Source organism: Cetorhinus maximus, chromosome 11, assembly GCF_964194155.1.
Source record: "Cetorhinus maximus chromosome 11, sCetMax3.hap1.1, whole genome shotgun sequence".
In the NCBI taxonomy this organism is placed as follows: domain Eukaryota; kingdom Metazoa; phylum Chordata; class Chondrichthyes; order Lamniformes; family Cetorhinidae; genus Cetorhinus; species Cetorhinus maximus.
This window is the reverse complement of record NC_135889.1, coordinates 15,840,355-15,858,707: the sequence shown is the minus strand read 5'-3', so window position 1 is coordinate 15,858,707 and position 18,353 is coordinate 15,840,355.

Sequence of the window (18,353 nt, the reverse complement as noted above, 5' to 3'; positions counted from 1 at the left end):
TTTCCTAAATATGCTCCCTCTGGTTAGTAACCATTTTTCCACTTCAAACAGCTTCCTGTTATTTGCTCTATCAAGGGTCATCATAATTTTAAATGCATCCTATCAAATCTCCTTTTAACCTTCTCTGTTCCGAGGAGAATAATCCCAGCTTCTCCAGTCTCTCCAAATGACTGAAGTCCCTCATCCCTGGTATCATTCTAGCAAATCCATTCTGCACTTCAGAGACATTGACGTCCTTCCTGAAGTGTGCTGCTCAGAATTGAATGCAATACTCCAGCTGAGGCCTAAACAGGGAGCAGCTCAACTGGGAGCAGCTTAACTGGTTAACTAGGAACTGGTCAACTGGGAGTAGCTCACCTGGTCGACTGCAAGTAGCTCACCTGATCAACTGGGAATAGCTCAATTGGACCAGTTCCAATTTCCATTAAAGAATAGCACCCGTTGATAACTGATTTTTATTCCTGGGAGAGTTTTATGAAAGTTTAGCATAACTTCCTTTCTTTTGTACACTATTCCTCCATTAAAACAATGAGGAACTCATAGGAGAGAATTTTCCCCCCGTTGGCCAGGATTTTCCCGTCGGTGATTTGGGGGCGGAGCCCGCTTGCCGACAGGAAAATGATGCGGGATGACGTCGGGAGGAACCCCCGATGTCATCCCGGTCCCTTTAAATTTTCAGGAAGGCTGGTGGACAGCGAAATCAGCTGTCCGCCCGCCGACCTGTCAATGTCCAATTAAGGCCATTGACAGGCTCATTAAGATTGTTAAAGACCTGCCTGTCCAAGCTTAAGGTTGGTGGGCAAGCCAGGAGCCCCAGTGGGCTACTGATTATACATGAAACCTCATCCACTGGCGGGATGAGGTTTCATGTCCGTTTTTAAAAAGTTTCATAAAGTTTATGTGTTTCTTATTAACATGTCCCATCTTGTGTGACATTGTCACATGAGGAGGACAAGTTAATAATTTTAATATTTTTCTATTTTTGGAATTTTTTTACCCGTCACTAATGTCTCTGAGACAGGACTTTGCTTCAGGGAGCAGTGTGCTCTTTCATGCACATGTGCGAAAGAGCGCACTTTGACAGATGGGGAATCCCTCCTCCCCCCACACAGGAAGCGCATAGCGTTTCCCATCGGGCAGGCCGCTGGGCGGGCCTTAATTGGCCTGCCCACTCAAAATGGCGGCGGGCCCCATTTTGGCAGCGGAGTTCAGCTGCCTGCCTGCCGCCAAGCTGGTGGGGCCCGCCCACCCACCAAGGGCAAAATTCTGCATGTTGGGGAGGGTTGTGCGGGGGTGGGCGCCCCCGATCAGGTCCGCGCCGCCATTTTACATGGAAGGGCCAATTAAGGCCTGCCCAGCATGATGCACACCCTTAAGGTTGGATGGGCAGCTTTCTCAAGAGCCTTAATTAGTTAATTAATGGCCTTTGACAGTTCGGCGCGTGCACAGCCGAGTTGGCTGTGATGTCACCCCGTGTCATTTTATGCTTCAGCGAGCGGGCCCCGCCCCTGCTCATCGAGCCGAAAATTCTCCCCGTGTGCTTTTTATCAGCCTCCTCGCCTGTCTTGCCACCTTCAAAGGTTTGTGTATATACATCCCCAGGTCCCTCTGTTCATGCAGCCATTGTACCATTTAGTTCAAATTGCCTCTCCTCATTCCTCCTACCAAAATGCATAACTTCAGACTTCGCTGTGCTAAATTTCATTTGCCATGTGTTTGTCCGTTTCACTAGTCTATGTTGTCCTGGAGTCTGTTACCATTCTCCCCAGGTTTACTAAGCTTCTGAGTTTATGAATTCTTTAAACGCTGTATACTCAAGTCCAGGTCAATAATACATCTCTCTAAAGCAGCCTTAGAATCAGCAAGGATGCCTTTTACAACATTCAGATTAAACAGTTTATGTGAGGAACACAGAAGAACAGTAACCCCCCTAAATGGTGGGTTACTGTCAGTTAGAACCATGTAGAAACCTACATCAATATTACCACATACCATAATTCAGAAAGCAAAATAAAAATCAAAATGCTGGAAACACCCAGAAGGTCAGCCAGCATCTGTGGAGAAAGAAACAGAGTTAATGGGTGGAATTTAATGCCCTACACCCTCCCCACCCCGAGGCGAGTTCTGAACCAGGGTGGCGGGGGTGGGGAGTGTGGAACAGTTTGATTGCGTAGGAAGGTGTGGGTGGGGACTCTGCCGCAAACCCCCCCCCCATTAAATCCAGGGCAGGAAAGCTTGCCAGTGGCCACCCCACCTGGACACCAGCGGCAGACATGGGACCCACCATGCGGGGAGGCTGACAAGCAAACCCTATTGGGTTTGAATCTGTAAGGTTGTAAAGTGTCTAATTGAAAGGCAAGGTGCTGTTCCTTCATCTTCCGTTGAACTTCACTGGAAAAGTGTAGGAGGCCGAGGACAGAGAGGTTAGAGTGGGAGTGGGGTGGAGAATTAAAATGACAAGCGACAAGAAGCTCAGGGTTGGCTTTGCGGGTTGAATGGAGGTGTTCTACAAAGCGGTTCCTGTATTTGGTGTCCCAATGTAGAGGAGACTGCATCATGAGAAAAGTACATGTAAATTGCAGTTTCACCTAGAAGGACTGCCTAGGGCCGAGGTCAGTGAGAAGGCTGGAGGCAAAAAGACCGATATTGCACCTCCTGTTCTTGCATGGGAAGGTGCCATGGAAAGGTAAGGGGATATGGGGGTCATGGAGGAGTGGATCAAGGTGTCACAGAGGGAATGGTCTCTTTGCGCTGCTAAAAGGGGAGGGGAGGGGAGGGGCGATATGTTTGTTGGTATCATTATTCTGTGGGTGATGGAAATGGTGGCAGATGATCAGTTAAATGTTCAGGCTGGAAAGGGGTGGAAGATGAGGACAAGAGGAATCCTGTTGTGGTTCTAGGGGCAGGAGATGGGGTGAGAGCAGGCCGGTCAGTTTGGCTTTACTGGGGGCGAGGTTGTGGGGTGGGGAGCGGAAGAGAAGAATATCATATTTTACAAACCTACTAGCATTCATTGACGAAGTCTCAGAGTTTATAGATAAAAAAATTCCAGGAAACAATCATTTTTATCTTGATGTGATGTTAAATGTAGCCATTATCTTTTAGTGTTATGGAAGTCTGTGCAAGAGACAAAAAGTACAGCTTCAAACAAAGGCTTCTCTCATTGATTCAATAGACTAAGATGTCTCAATGTTCTTTTGAATACTGAATGCACCAATTATGCTTAAACAAAATCCATTAATCGCCTTTTACATTCCTAAACAAACAATGCATCGATTTCTACAGGTGACTGAATGAATGCCATAGCATACAGAGCTATTTTCCTATTTCAAACAATTTAAGATTGCGCATTCACATCAGACTGATATTCTGAGATTCATCCCAAAGGACATAACAACTCAGGAGCAATTTGCAATTGGATCCCAACTTCACATGGGGTCTTCAATGACTCTTATGGTCTCCTAAATATATTCAGCTTATTGAAAAGACTTCTGTTTCAGATCAATGCACTAACTGGCTGTATTATTCCAGAAAGTTTCCGAGGTAGTGAATGAGGGAAATGAAAATGTCATGCTGGCGTGGTTAAGAGAATTCTCGAGACTGGGACTAAAGAACACTCGCTGAGCAGAGTGGAAGAAGCTTTATCCCGTTAGTGTTCTGGGACCTGGGGTTGCTTGATACTGAAAACTCTCCCACTCGGTGGCACCCTGCATTGTGATGGGCAAAGAAAACCCATCAAGGAAAAGTAAAATGCTTGTTGGCTCTTCAATCCTCGTTGACAACAAAAATATGCTTAGGCCAGGGTTTTCTATACGTCGGGCAGGCTCGGCGGGAGTGGGCGGGGGTGGTCGAGGAGCCGACTGCTGCCTGCGATCGGCTCCACACCGCAATTTCACACGGGTGGCCCAATTAAGGCCCGCCCTGCGTGGATCGCGAGTGGAGCGTTACCTGTGTGGGCGGGGGGAGGAGGGAGAGTCGGGTCCAGCGCTCTTTCGTGCATGCATGTGAAAGAGCGCTTCAATCTCCCTGACTATGTCACATGAGGTGGGACGCGTTTTGATTTTTCAAAAAAAGTTTTCATTTAATTTGTAAAAGCTTTAGGAAACCTCAACCCGCTTGTGGATGAGGTTTGCTAAAAAACATAAAGGCCTCTTGGCCTTTTCGCCTGCCCGCCAACCGTAGGGTTGGACGGGCAGCATAAAATTCTGGATAATTACCTGGTTAATGGCCTTAATAGGCCTATCAATTATTGGCGGGTGCGCAGCTGACTCCGGCACACGCCCGCCGAATGAAATATTGCGCGACTTTGCGATGACGTCGGGACGCATGCCCAATGTCATCGCGCGCCATTTATCATTCCGGCGTGACGGGCGTGCGCCCACACGCCGAATGGAAAATTCTGCCCTTGATAATGCAACAGATCTATTATCTGGACAATCTACAATCATATTTATATGCTTGTCACTCTTGTCCTCTTCACTTGCCGGACATTCAGACCACTCTAGCACCTTCACGAGCAAAGGCTTGAATTTATACAGTGCATTTAATGCAGCAACATGTCCCAAGATGCTTCATAAAGCAATATTTGAACCAAGCCACGCAAAGCGATTTCAAGCAGATGGCCAAAAGTTTGGTCATAGAGGTAAGTTATAAGGAGCGTCTTAAAGCAGGAATGAGGTAGAGAGGCAGAGAGGTTTAGGGAGGGTATTCCAGAGTTTAGGGTCTAGGCAACTGAAGATGCGGCTGCCAGTGGTGGAGCGATTAAAATCAGGGATGCTCAAGAGGGCAGAATCAGAGGAGCGCAGATACCTCGGAGGGTTGTGGTGCTGGAGGAGATTACAGTTTGGATAAAAATTTTTAAATCAAGACATTGATTGACCAGGAGCCAGTGTAGGTCAGCAAGCACAGGGTTGATAGGGGAACAAGACTTGGTATGAGTTAGGACACAGGCAGCAGAGTTTTGGATGACCTCAAATTTATGGAGGGTAGGATGTGGGAGACCAGCCAAGTATGCACTGGAATAGCCAAGTATAGACGTAACAAAGGCATGAATGAGGGTTTCAGCAGCGGATGAGCTAAGGCAAGGGTGATGTCAGTCAATATTACGAACTAGACGGTCTTAGCGCTGGCATGAGGTCAGGAGGACATCTCGGGGTCAAGATTGCAAACAGACTGGCTTAATCTCAATCTGTCACCAGGATGAGCGATGGAGTCGGTCACCGGTTAACTATCCTCCTCAAGAAATGGGGAAGGGAGCGGAAAGAAACAGGATTCTTTTAAGGCCAAAATGGCTCCAGGGTGGTATCACGAGTGATGGAAATTTGGAACCAAGTCAATTCTTTGTGACAGATATGATAATCTGATAAACGAACAAGTCTAATCTGTACGACTCTAGGCAGCCACTGACAGCTGATTAGTCAGTTTGATGCGGGAACTGGGAAAGATCGACCTCTTACTGAGGGCTGGGATTCTTCCCATAAACTGTATACAATCTTGTAAGGTAACTCTCAAATAGATAGGTTCCAAGGTGGACACAGAGCTGAAATCTAATCAACACTTTTGTACTGGTAGAATGGGCAAGTTTTACTGGTTGCACTTCACTAGCATTATTGCACAATGGCCATTAAGCCATGGCTCTGCACCTCAGCTCTCTGCTTTTAAGTAAGTGGTGTTATGATCCCAGCTGATGTTATTACTGGACAAACCAAATCCCAGAGTGGAACCTGGCTTGGTAGATCCTAACATTTTTTTTTAAATATGTGGAGAGTGGATACTGAACAGAGTCACAGGAGTCAGCTGATGAACTTTTAACAAAAGAATAAAACATTTATTAAAGAAGAAAAGGGGAACTATATTACAATATTCCTTCACCCACAACTATACCTTTACAAATATGTACAGATTTGTAAGGATAACACAAATTGCAAAACTGTCTTATACTCTAATGGTCAATGGTCACAGTAAGTACACAGTCCATGTCAACCAATTGGCGACATGTGGTCAGACATCCCACTCTCTGAAACCAAGTGACAGATGCCACCCCAAGCAGATGCTATGGATCTCTCCTCAACTCTCCCCAGACGCTTGTCACATTGTGAGCCAACCAGTTTCACTGACTCCGTCTTTCACACGAGGGTTTCCAATCTCTACTCTCCGAGAATTCGCTTTTGAATCTTCTCCCAAACCAACGCTTTCTCTCAGATGCCTTCCACAAGGGTCCACCTCCAAGGATTCAAACTCTCCTTCTGATGTTCCTCTCCCATGGATCACCACATGCATCCAAGTTTTCTTCCATGCACTCTATTTCACTGACTCAGCCATACCAACAGTACACCACTGCTTCACATGCTCATAGTAAAGAGTTACAGACTTCAGCTGTCTCTTTGGATCTTCTGGCTTCTTGCATGCTTTAAACCTGTGTCCTGCAGCAGTTTCCCTTTAAGCTTGAAACTTGGAGCCTTCCTCTCTGCTCCTTACTTTCACTTCCACAGAACAGGATCTTTTCCAGATTCCTGTCCTTGTCCATTGACTAGAATGTCCTCTTGGGGCCTTTCCTGTTCCACTCCCCTGGATCTGGGGATTTTCTTCTTTAGTTTCAGCTGACTTCAACTTTAATTTGGGGCTTGCTGTATGTCCCTCTGCTGTCCATCCTCTCTGGAATCCTGGCTTCAACTAAACAGAAATTGCTTTTTTTTAGTCTCTGTCTCTGCGGGCCTCGTGTTGTGAGGCAACAGCACAGTTTTTTTTAACCTTGTGTTTGTTTTAACTTCCCTTCAAGAGTCATAAAATTTCCTTAGAAAGCAGGCACACACACAAAGTCTTAGACTCGCTGTCTCCACTTAAAAATGAAACTAGATCCCAGTTTCACCGTTTAACCCACAAATAGAAAAAAAAATTAAACTTAAAGATATACCTTATTCCTAACACACCCAAATGCACATATAATTTAATTAAACTATCTCTATTTCCTAACAGTGGGGTGTGTCCCTATGGGCAGAGACTGTAAAAGAACTCTATAACTAAAGCTTGCATTTATGCATAGCCTTCAATGTGGTGAAACATCCAAAGGTGCTTCCCAGGAGCATTATTCGACAAAATTTGACAACGAGCCAGGTGAGGAAATTTTAGAACAGCTTGGTTAAAGAAGTAAATTTTAACGTATCTTAAAGGAGGATGGAGGGGCAGCGCAGTTTAGGAAAGAAATTCCAGAGTTTACGACTTCGGAAGATGAAGGCATGGCTGCCAATCATGGAATGATGAGAGTTGAGGATGCACAAGAATGCATTGACCCACAGGACTAGATTTCCAGATATCTAGGTTTGGAGACTCTTAAACACTGTGTATGCATGCTTGCGATTTCAATGCACCGCAAATATCCGACTGACCCGAGTTTTAGGCTCACTTGGATTGGTTGGACTGTATCTTTCTATCATATCCATAGAAACTCAGTGTCCCATACCAGTATTAGTGCTGAAACCTGCTTGCCTTTTGCAGGATAAACAATTGCGTAATACCTGAAAGTGTGAAACCATGTAGTGAATTAAATCCGCATTTGCTATTTATATAAATACCTGTCGGATCCACTTCTATCTTTTAGCTTGATTTGAATGTTTGCTGGAAGAGAAAAAGTCAACTATGTGCAAAGAGTTTGGATGTGCAGGCAATAACTATGTAAGGTCATTCCCAAGAAACCGAAAAAATGTAGGTCAATGTATCTGCAACAAGAACTCCAGGGCTGGGTTTGCCCTTGGACAGACAAACAACTTCACGCATCTCAATCCAGGGTTTCATAAAATTCTTGGCAGTTGAGAGAGAAAATTGATTGTGACACGGGAGTACTACATGTCAAGTTAAATCTCATGAAGAATTTACTTGGCTGACTCTAGCAACTCCAAAGCCTGTGTACATTGGTGTACATCTGTGCATTCCAACTCCCCAAGCAAATTTTAAACAAAAACTATAAACACTTTATGTACTTACAAAGAATAAACCTCCTGGCCTCATATTTGTTTTGCAAATGATTTGAAATAAGAACCAAAAATGCTGGAAATATTCAGCAAATCAGGCCACATTTGAGGAGACAAAAACAGAGTTAACATTTCAGGTCAATGATCTTTCATCAGAAATGATTTGAAGGTTGGCAAGTGATCTGTACCCTGTATTATAAAAAGGTTACAGGGGTCACTGGAAAAGATGGTAAAAAGATTTACAAAAGGTGATACCAGAATTGAGAGGATGTACTCATCAAGAAAGATTGACAGGGGTGGATGGGGTCCTTTTCTCTAGAAAAGAAAAGGCTGAGTTTTGACCTGTTAGAGTCCTTAGAATTATGAAGAAGTTCAACAGGGTAGATATAGAAAAAATGTTTCCACTTGAAAGGAATCCAAAACCAGAAGTCAGAAATGTAAGATAGTCATCAATAAATCCAACAGAAAATTCAGGAGAAACTTATTTGCCCAGACAGTGGTTATAGCGTGGAACTCGCTACCAGAAGGTGTAGATGAGGCTAATGGTGTCGATGTATTTAAAGGCAAATTGAATAAACACATGAGGGAGAAAGGAATATCTTGATAGGGTTAGATGAAGAGGGGTGGGAGGAGGCTCATGTGGAGAATAGGAATTGTAGCATACTTGTAATGTCGCTGGATGAGTAATCCAGAGGTCCAAACTAATTCTTCAGAGACATGACCTCAAATCCCACCACAGCAGCTGGTGGAATATAAATTCAAATAATCAATAAATCTGGAAAAAAAACAGAGACTACCAGATTGTCATAAAAAATCATCTGGTTCAGAGAAGGAAATCTGCCATCCTTACCTGGTCTGGCTTACATGTGACTCTAGACTCACAGCAATGTAGTTGACTCTTAATAGCCTTCTGAGATGGTCTAGCAAGCAATTCAATATTATCAAACTGCTACAGAAAAGTTGAATAAGAATTAAACCTGATAGACCAACTGACATCAATGTAGGCAATAGAAATTGCTAAGACACACCCTTCCCAGTCAACCCTGTGACGTTCCGCTCACTAACATCTGTGGACTTTTGCCAAAATTGGGAGTGCTGTTCCACAGTCTTGTCAAGAAACAGCCTGACATAGTTATAATCACTGAATCGTACCTCACAGCTAATGCACCAAACTCCCTCTGTCACCATTCCTGGCTATGTCCTGTTCTGCCAGCAGGACAGACCAACCAGAGGTGGCAGCAGAGTGGTATGCAGATGGAAGGGAGTGGCCCTAGGAGTCCTCAACATTGACTCCGGCACCCACAAATCCATTGGCATCAGGTCAAACATGGGCAAGGAAATGTCCTGCTAATTCCCACCTACTAGCTTCCCTCAGCTGATGAATTAGTACTCCTCCATGTTGAACACCGCTTGGAAGAAGCAAGGATATACTCTAGGTGGCGGGTGCTTCAATGTCCAGCACCACTACTGACCGAGCTGGCTGAGTCTTGAAGGACACATCTGCCAGACTGGGCCTGTGGTAGGTGGTGAGGGAACCTTCAAGAGGGAAAAACCTACTTAACCTTGCCTTCACCAATCTGCCTGTCGCAGATGTACGTCCCCATTACAGTACTGGTAGCAGTGACTATCGCACTGTGCTTGAGGACACATCCATCGAGTTATCTGGCACTGCCAATATGCTAAATGGAATAGATTCAGAACAAATCCAACAGCTCAAAACTGGGCATCCATGAGGTACTGTGGGTTATTAGCAGCAACAGAATCATATTCAACCATAATCTATAACCTCACTGTTTGGCATCTACCATTACCATCATGCCAGGGGGTCAACCTTGGTTCAATGAGGAATGCAGGAAAGCATGCCAAGGGCAACACCAGGCATAGCTAAAAATGAGTTGCTAACCTGGTGAAGCTACAATACAGGACTACATTCATGCTAAATAGTGGAAGCAGCATGTGATAGACAGAGCTAAGTGATACCACAACCAACAGATCAGATCAAAACCCTGCAATCATGAATCGTGTTGGACAATTAAATAACTAACCGGAGGAGGAAGCTCCACAAACATCCCCAACTTCAATGATGGGGGAGCCAGACACATCAGTGAAAAAGACAAGGCTGAAGCATTTGCAACAATCTTCAGCCAGAAGTGCCAAGTGGATGGTCCATCTTGGCCTCCTCCTGAGATTCCCAGCCATATTGATGCCAGTCTTCAACTTATTTGATTCACTCCACGTGATATCAAGAAATGGCTGAAAGCACTGGATACTGCAAAGGCTATGGGCCCTGACAACATCCTGGCCGTAGTACTGAAGACTTATATTCCAGAACTAGCCATGCCCCTAGTCAAGCTGTTCCAGTACAGCTACAAAACTGACATCTACCAGACATTTTTTTTTTCATTTATTCACTCTTGGAATATGAACATCTCTGACAAGGCCAGCATTTATTGCTCATCCCTAATTGAGTTTGTGGCAAATTGCCCAAATATATCCTGTCCACAAATCCAATCTGGTCAATTACTGCCCCATCAGTCTGCTCTCAATCATCAGCAAAGTGATGGAAGGTTCATTGACAGTGCTATCAAGCGGCACTTACTCAGCAACAAGCTGCTCACCGATGCTCAGTTTGGGTTCCACCAGGGCCACTTAGCTCCAGATCTCATTACAGTCTTGGTACAAACACGGAAAAAAGAGTTGAATTCAAAAGGCGAGGTGAAAGTGACTGCCCTTGGCAACAAGGCAGCATTTGACCCAGTGTGGTAAAGAGCCCTAGCAAAACTGAAGTCAATGGGGATTGGAGGGAAACTCTCTACTAGTTGGAATCATACTTAGCGTAAATTAAGATGGTTGTGGTTGTTGCAGGTCAATCATCTCAATCTCAGGATATTGCTGCAGGAGTTCCTCAAAGTAATGCCATTGGTCCAGCCATCTTCAGCTTCTTCATCAATGACCTTTCTTCCAACCTAAGGTCAGAAGTGGCGGTGTTTACTGATGATTGCACGATGTTCAGCACCATTCACAACTCTTCAAATTCTGAAATAGTCTGCATGCGTCAAAGCCTGGACAACATTAGAGCTTAGGCTGATAAATGGTGCATGGTACACAAGTACCAGGCAATGATCATCTCCAAAAAGAGAGAATATAATCAATCCCCTTGAATTTCAATGGCTTTACCATCACTGAATCCCCACCATCAACATCCTTGGGGGCAGGAGGGGTGGAGGGATTCACCATTGGCCAGAAATTTAATAGAACCAGCCATATAAATACTGTGGCTACAAGGCAAGTCAGAAGCTGGGAATTCTGCAGCAAGTAACTCACCTCTGACTCCCCAAACTCTGTTCACCATCTACAAGACCAGTCCACAATCTCCATGTTATAAGCTAGGTTACCTGTGCCACATAGGTCCAAGAGCTGCTTGATATATTCTTTTAGAAACTTGGGACATTGCTCCCCTAATGTCTCGGGTAATAAGTCATAGAGACCAGGAGGTCCAAAGTTGGATATCTGATCTGCATTGAGTTAAATGATCTCAGATGGAACAGCAATTAGGGCACTTCAACTGACTCCAGAGTTTCAAGGAGGGAGGGTGGAGTTATGGGAAATCATTCATTATTCTTGCTTTGGACTGGTATCTCATGATTTGTAGGCGGACAAGATAAGACTGAAGAAACTTGCATCTCTATAGCCCCATTCATGACTTTAGGATGTCCCAAAATGTTTTACAGCCAATTAAGTACTTTGTGAAGCGTAGTCACTGCTGTAATATAGGAAACTGCCAGCCAATTTGAACACAAACAGCAATTTGATAATGATCAGATAATCTGTTTTAGTGATGTTGACTGCAGGATAAATATTGACCAGGGCACCAAAGGGAACTTCATCTTCAAGAGTGCCATGGACTTTTTTTTACACCCAGCAAAGAGGGTAGACAGGGTCTTGGTTTAATATTTCATTTGAAAGATGGCATCTCCAACAATGCAGCACTCCTCAATACTTCCCTGGAGCTTGGGCCCATATTGTACACACTGGAATGGGGCTTGAACCCACAACCTTCTGACTCAGAAGAGAGAATCGTACCACAAGGCAACAGCTGACACCATACTATTGATCATGGTTAAGCTGCCCATTAAAAATCATTATCTGTGTTTACCTCTTAGGTACAGAAAGGCAAAGGTGACTGAGGTTGGGAAGAGGATTGGAAATGGGATGTAGCCCATTCGGAGTCAAAGCCTTTGGGAGAGATGGGCAGAAAATTTGTAAAAACATCCAACTATGAGAAAGAAGTTAGTCCAGTACACCGGAGGTAAAGGCAAAATATTCAGATACAGCCCCATTAATTAGGAGCAAAGTTTAAGTGTTGCAAACGTTGCATACTACAAAATACATTAACTCTGATCATTAGACAGCTTCCCAATTCAATACACTATGTGATGAACACAGCAGCAAGAGGAGCAGGTTTTAATAATATGACCATTCTTGAAAATTGACAACCCACCTAATCATACAAAAGCCATATTTCGGCTTTAGGGGTACGATGAGGCAATCAGGGTTGCCAACTCTGGCTGGGCGTATTTCTGGAGGTATAATCACATGACCAACTGCCCCACAAAGTCAAACAGCCTTTCTTCCCATCTCTAATGTTTTTTGTTTCTAATGGACAAAAGTGCTGAAAGAAAATGAGAAAGGTTTGCAATGTTTTTTTCTCAGTGCCCCTATAGTATTTCTCTCAGAGTTGCTGTCAGCAACATCCAGGAGATTAATTTTCACTTCCTGGACCTTCTGGGACAACCTTACAGGCAAGAGGCTGTGCATTGATTCTGGTTTACAACCCAGCTTGTTTTGTTCAGTCAGTCTGTTAGGTTGCTAGCTCTGAAATCCCTCCCAATTGCTTGACTGATTAAATTCACAGTTCTGTTTGATGGCTTGTCAGGCAGCACTTGCTTTTAAGACTATCCAGCATATGAAATCCTTTAAACTCAAGATTCACAACACAAGGGTCCACCTATAGGGTAGGAGGCCCTCTGCAAGTATAAACCTGTTGGAAAATGATACACCGGGCAGAATTTTGACCTTCGGACCTGCTCGCAGTAGGGGGAGGCTAGGAGCAGGTCAGGAACCTGAAAGAGCATGGAGCAGGTTTGGTGGTCACTTTCTAACTCAACCATTCCATTAGCATCCCACTTCCAGGATTACTGACCAAGCAGAGTGGGCGAGCATGATCAGGACCCACACCTCATTCTTCAAGCTTCACTATTTAAATGGACCTCGATGGGGGTCAGAATGGACAGACAGGGCAACTGCACTGATGGACTCTCAGTGTGGGATGGCTCTCCCCAGCTCTTGGAGGCATCCCTGGAGGTAATACTGTGGGTTTTAAGGGCCTGCAGAGCGATATTCTTTCTGGGAATCAGAAGATGCCAGCCTCTCAGTGCAAGCAGCTGTGGCTGTAAGTCATAGAGGAGGTGAACAGCAGGTGTGTAGTATCTTGACCAAGAGTACAGTGCCTAAAGAGGTTCAATGACCACATCAGGGCAGGAAAGGTAAGTGAGATCCCACATCCTGACTTATACAGTCATACACAGACACCCAGCCTTTTTTTTTACAGAATACCACAATATCCCCCAAAATATTAAAAACAACATCCATTCTCACACTCCCCACACCAGCACATTTTGCAGCTCGACCCATTCTCTCTCTCATGGCACCTCCTTACATTCCCATCTAAACGGCCACCATTGATACTCTCAATCGTTTTGCTGCCATCTCAAATCCATCCCTCACAGTCACCCTCCGCAATTCATGTCATTCCATTCTCTCAAAACGTTCCATTTCTCATACATGTAACTCTCTCTCCTTGCAGAAAAGAACACAGAACACCAGGGAGAGGTGGAGAACCAGAGTCGTCATCTAGTCATAGCCACCCTGACAGATGCAGAAGAACAGACCATGAAGATCATCAGAGTGGTGGAGCATGTGGCCATTGGAGATGGAGCACTGGGTGTCTCCCAAATACCTGGTGACAGAGCTAGTTATCACACAGACACATGGCACACAACACGCACTTCATGTTGAACTGATGTCATCCATTACTGAAATATGATGATCTACACAATGATGACATTGAGGTCTTTCCCCGAGTCAGTTCCAATTCATGTCTTTCATTCTCCACAGGTCCTTCAAAAGCCACACAGAGGATGCTACAGGAGGAGCAGAGGAGTCCTCAGAGGAGGTGTGCACTCTGAGGAAACACCACCACATGGCACTCTCCGCCAGCTCACGTATACACACCTTAGAGGGGCTGCCAAGGCAAGCTGTTGGATTGTCACATGATAAACTATACATTACAAGTCAAGAGGTGCAGGTATTGGACACAAGACAGTAGTGGAGGGTCCTAATCAAAGGCCGCAAAGCACTCCAAGATCTCCTCAGCTGGATGCAGTTGCTGAGTCTTGAGGGTCATCAACAAAGGGGACTATACTGGGGCAGCAGCAGAAAATGTGTGAGCTTCTGTCAGCATTTCCAAAGGCAATGCGCACCATTAGAGGAGACCAAGGTTTAGTCATCTGTCCTAATGTCTCCTCTTTTGGCTAAGTATCAAATTGATTTGGTTGATTACATTCATATGAATCACCTTGGGACATTTTACTGTATTAAAGGCACTATATAATGCAAGTTGTTGAAGACAGTAAAATAAAAAGGTGGGGAAGAACTCTTAAGACATGAATATCATTAGCCAAAATCTTGCTGAAGAAAATATACCAAGGGCCCACTTATATTGTGTCATGGGCATATTTTGTATGTTTTATTGTCTGTGATCAAAGCCTTTTTTATGTGTGAAGTGTTTGTATTTTACCCTCAGAGTGACTTATCCCAATTTGAATAATTTCTAGCAGCAAACTTTTGTGAATTTAAAAATAAAGTAAACTATTTATTATCACGCTCTTGCCCAGAAGTTTTAATGTGACGTCTCACACACAAAGAATAGACAAAGATGAGGAAAAAAGCAATACAATTACAAGCTGAAATTATTTCAGTCTCTTCCGCTGCAGCCCTGTAGTTTCTTATCTGAATTGATGCTGTAACTGGAGTGGGGGTCAGGCAAAGGCAGAGGATGCTCAGTAAGCTGTGAGGTTTCTTGTAGTTAAATTTCCAGGAGGTTGGCTCTCAGGTGAGCTTGAGATTAGAACAGGTTAGTGGTGAATCTCTCTCCCACTGTCAAGGTATAGCTGTTTTACCTTGGCTGTGTGGTTGGCTTTTTGGATGATATTTCAGATAGTATCTCTCATGGTTTTTCTCTGACCAGAATAGCTTCTGCTGGAACTTTTAAAAGGCAGGTACAAACATGGCTGCTTCAACCATGTGACCCATATAAGTCCAAAGACCTTTCCCAGATAAGGTAGTGGTTTGGGTGGATACCCACGCTGTGTTGTGGCCTTTCACATTTTGTTTTGAGACAGCCAGAGTCTTTGTGTTTGAGATGAGGGATCATCACAATAGAATGAAAGGTCGACGAGGAGACTCACCTCATATTCAAATAACACCCATTGAGTTTCGATCTCTCTACTGTTTGTGGTGAGACAGGAAGATGGACCGACTTCATAGTCCTGGTTGTTTCCAGTTCATACTTAACAAAAGGACTTGAGAGTTCTGCAAGTGGCTGGGATTGTTCATATTTTAATGAGATATTTGCTTGAGTTTCAGGTCTTGTCTGGAGCTCTATTGCCAAAGTCACATGACATATTATCAGTCATCTTAAAATCTGCTGTGTCCATTTTAAAAAATACAGCTTTAAAATTTAGAATATTGTTAGAGCAATGGGCGGAATCGTCCCAGATTTACACTAAGTGCAGCAGCGGGCGGGTAAAACGACATTTTATCTACTAGCCATGATGGCGGGTTTTGACACTGTATCATCTCAATCTCGCCCTATTATTTATGCATTCCTGGGAAACACGCGGTTTCGATGGCAGGCGGGCTCTCATTCACCCGCTCACCATCGCCTTGCCGCTTCATCATGTCGGGCACCATATTTAAAGTCCAGCCACGCGCACACATCTCAGTGTTTCCAGACCACGACTACTGCAGGGAAAATGTCCACGAAAGGCAAGAAGACTGCAACCCCCAGGTTTAGCAACACATCACTGGAACGCCTTTTGGATGCCATGGAGGCCTGCCGCGATGTCCTCTACCCCCGCTCTGACCGCAAGATGGGCAGCTGAGTCACCAATCCGGTATGGGAGGCGGTGACAGTAGTGGTCAGAGCCAATGCCCTGCAAAAGAGGACAGCCATCCGGTGCTGCTACAGGCTGAATGGTCTCATCCATTCCACCAGGGTAACTCACTCTTCTCTTCACTCTCAACTCACACACTCATAAACCTATCACACATCCACAGGAGCCACACATCTCAAGGGACAACACCACTAGCTCTCACACACACCCTCACATCTCCATCAGGCTCATATCCTCTCGATCTCACATCCTCATCCCGTCCATGGCTCCAGTCACCACACAAACATTCTATGCAGTGTCATGTGTCCTGCTCACACTCTCTCCATTTGTTTTCATGTAGGAGAAGCCTGCTCACATCAGCAGGGAGAGGTCCCAGGCTGGGGGTGGAGTGGCCCACATTAGGCCCTTTGCTCACTTTGAGGAGCGTGCCATCGTGCTGACTGGTGAGGATGTGGACCCTGCCTGCGGCGATGGTGAAGTCAGCAGCGAGCACCCACCTAACGATCCTGAGGGATCATCCTTCCCTCAACGCAACTGTGAGTGCTCTCTCTCCTGCTTTTGACTCTGCTGCCATGCACTACTTATCTCTACGTTGGTTCACAGGGAGCTCTGCCAAGGGACCAACACCCTCATCCAGACAGTCCCTCACCTGCAGCCAAAAGGGCTCCTCCTCCAGTGAAGAGAAATAAGCAGCCTGGAGGACCCGTCACCACAGAGGGAGCAGCCGGGCCCACGAGTGATTCTGGAGGGAAAAGTGTGTGTATGTAGCAGGGTCTTTTGGAGCATCATGCAAGCATTCTCCCACGCACATGGATCCTTCACGTTTCACACTCATCTCAATGTCCTGAGCGTTTTCAATGCTGCCTGTTGGGGTTCTCTGTCAGTTGTCCATCTGAGCTGAGCTGCATCTCCACCCACCCACTGATCATACTCCCATGCAGCACCTGATCTCGCCCAACACGACTCTCGTTTTACTTTCGATTTAGCCAGCATGGTCTGCTTTCTCTGCACTGTGCACTTCCCCATCTTTTGCCCTCCCCAGTCACCCATTTCCTCGCCCCCATCACAGTTGACCTCCCCCCCCACCACCCCCACCCCCACCCCGGCATCACCTTCCACCTCCCCTTCGTTACCTACCAACCACAACCCTTTTCCTTCGGGATGTCCAGGTAAACGTGCATGTCCCCTTCCTTCCCCAAAGTCCCACCCCCATCCACATTCAGCTCCCTGACCACCTCCTTCCCACCCCCAAGGTCTGTGTCTGCCTCCAGGTCCCCAACCACCCTCGCTGTCCCTTCTGTCGCTACCGTCGAAGCCTCACCCTCTCACTCTACCGCCTCACTCTGCCCTCGGCTATCCTCACCCTTCCTCCATACCACGCACTCTCTTGGTACGCTCCCCAGGAGGCAGACATGGACCTATCCGACCCCTGCTGTGCACATCCCCCCTCTGCACCCTTTCCCTCCTCCACACTCCTTCCTCTGGAACCCCTTCCCCCTGGAACCCCATCCCTCCTAGTTTTCCCACTCCCCCCCCACCCCCGCCACTTAGTCCCACCCTCTTCTTCCACCCTTACCTCATCCACCACCCTTAGTCCCTCCCCCCTCTGGACTCCTTCCTCTAGCTCTACCTCTTCCTTCAGCCTCACTCCTACCCCCTTCCTGACTTCTTCCTCCACTCTTACTTCTTCCTCCGCCCTTACTCCCTCCCTTCTCCACATCCGTTCCTCCCCCCAGACACCCTTCCCTCTCCACACCCCTTTCTCCTCCCAGACACCTTCTCCTCTCCGCACCCCTTCCCACGCCTCCCCAGATGCCGTCTTCTCCCCAGTTACCCCCTCCTCCCCCATTCTTCCTCCCCCACACCCCCAACACCCGCCCTCCCTCTCTCCCGAGACCTTCATTCCCCCCCTCCCAACCTCACCCCATCCTGACACCTTCATTCCCCCCTCCCAATCTCACCAACTGGCATCTCTTCCTCTCTCAGCCAATCCTAACTCTTCATCTACCACCCCCCTGACCAATATCCATTGTGAGCATTAATGGTGACTGAGCAAATCTGCTTTGCAGCAGAGCCTTGTCCATGAGAATCCAATCAGCATGTTATGGACATTCCTGCTGAGTGCCGTTGCTGTCATGCTCAAGCATCT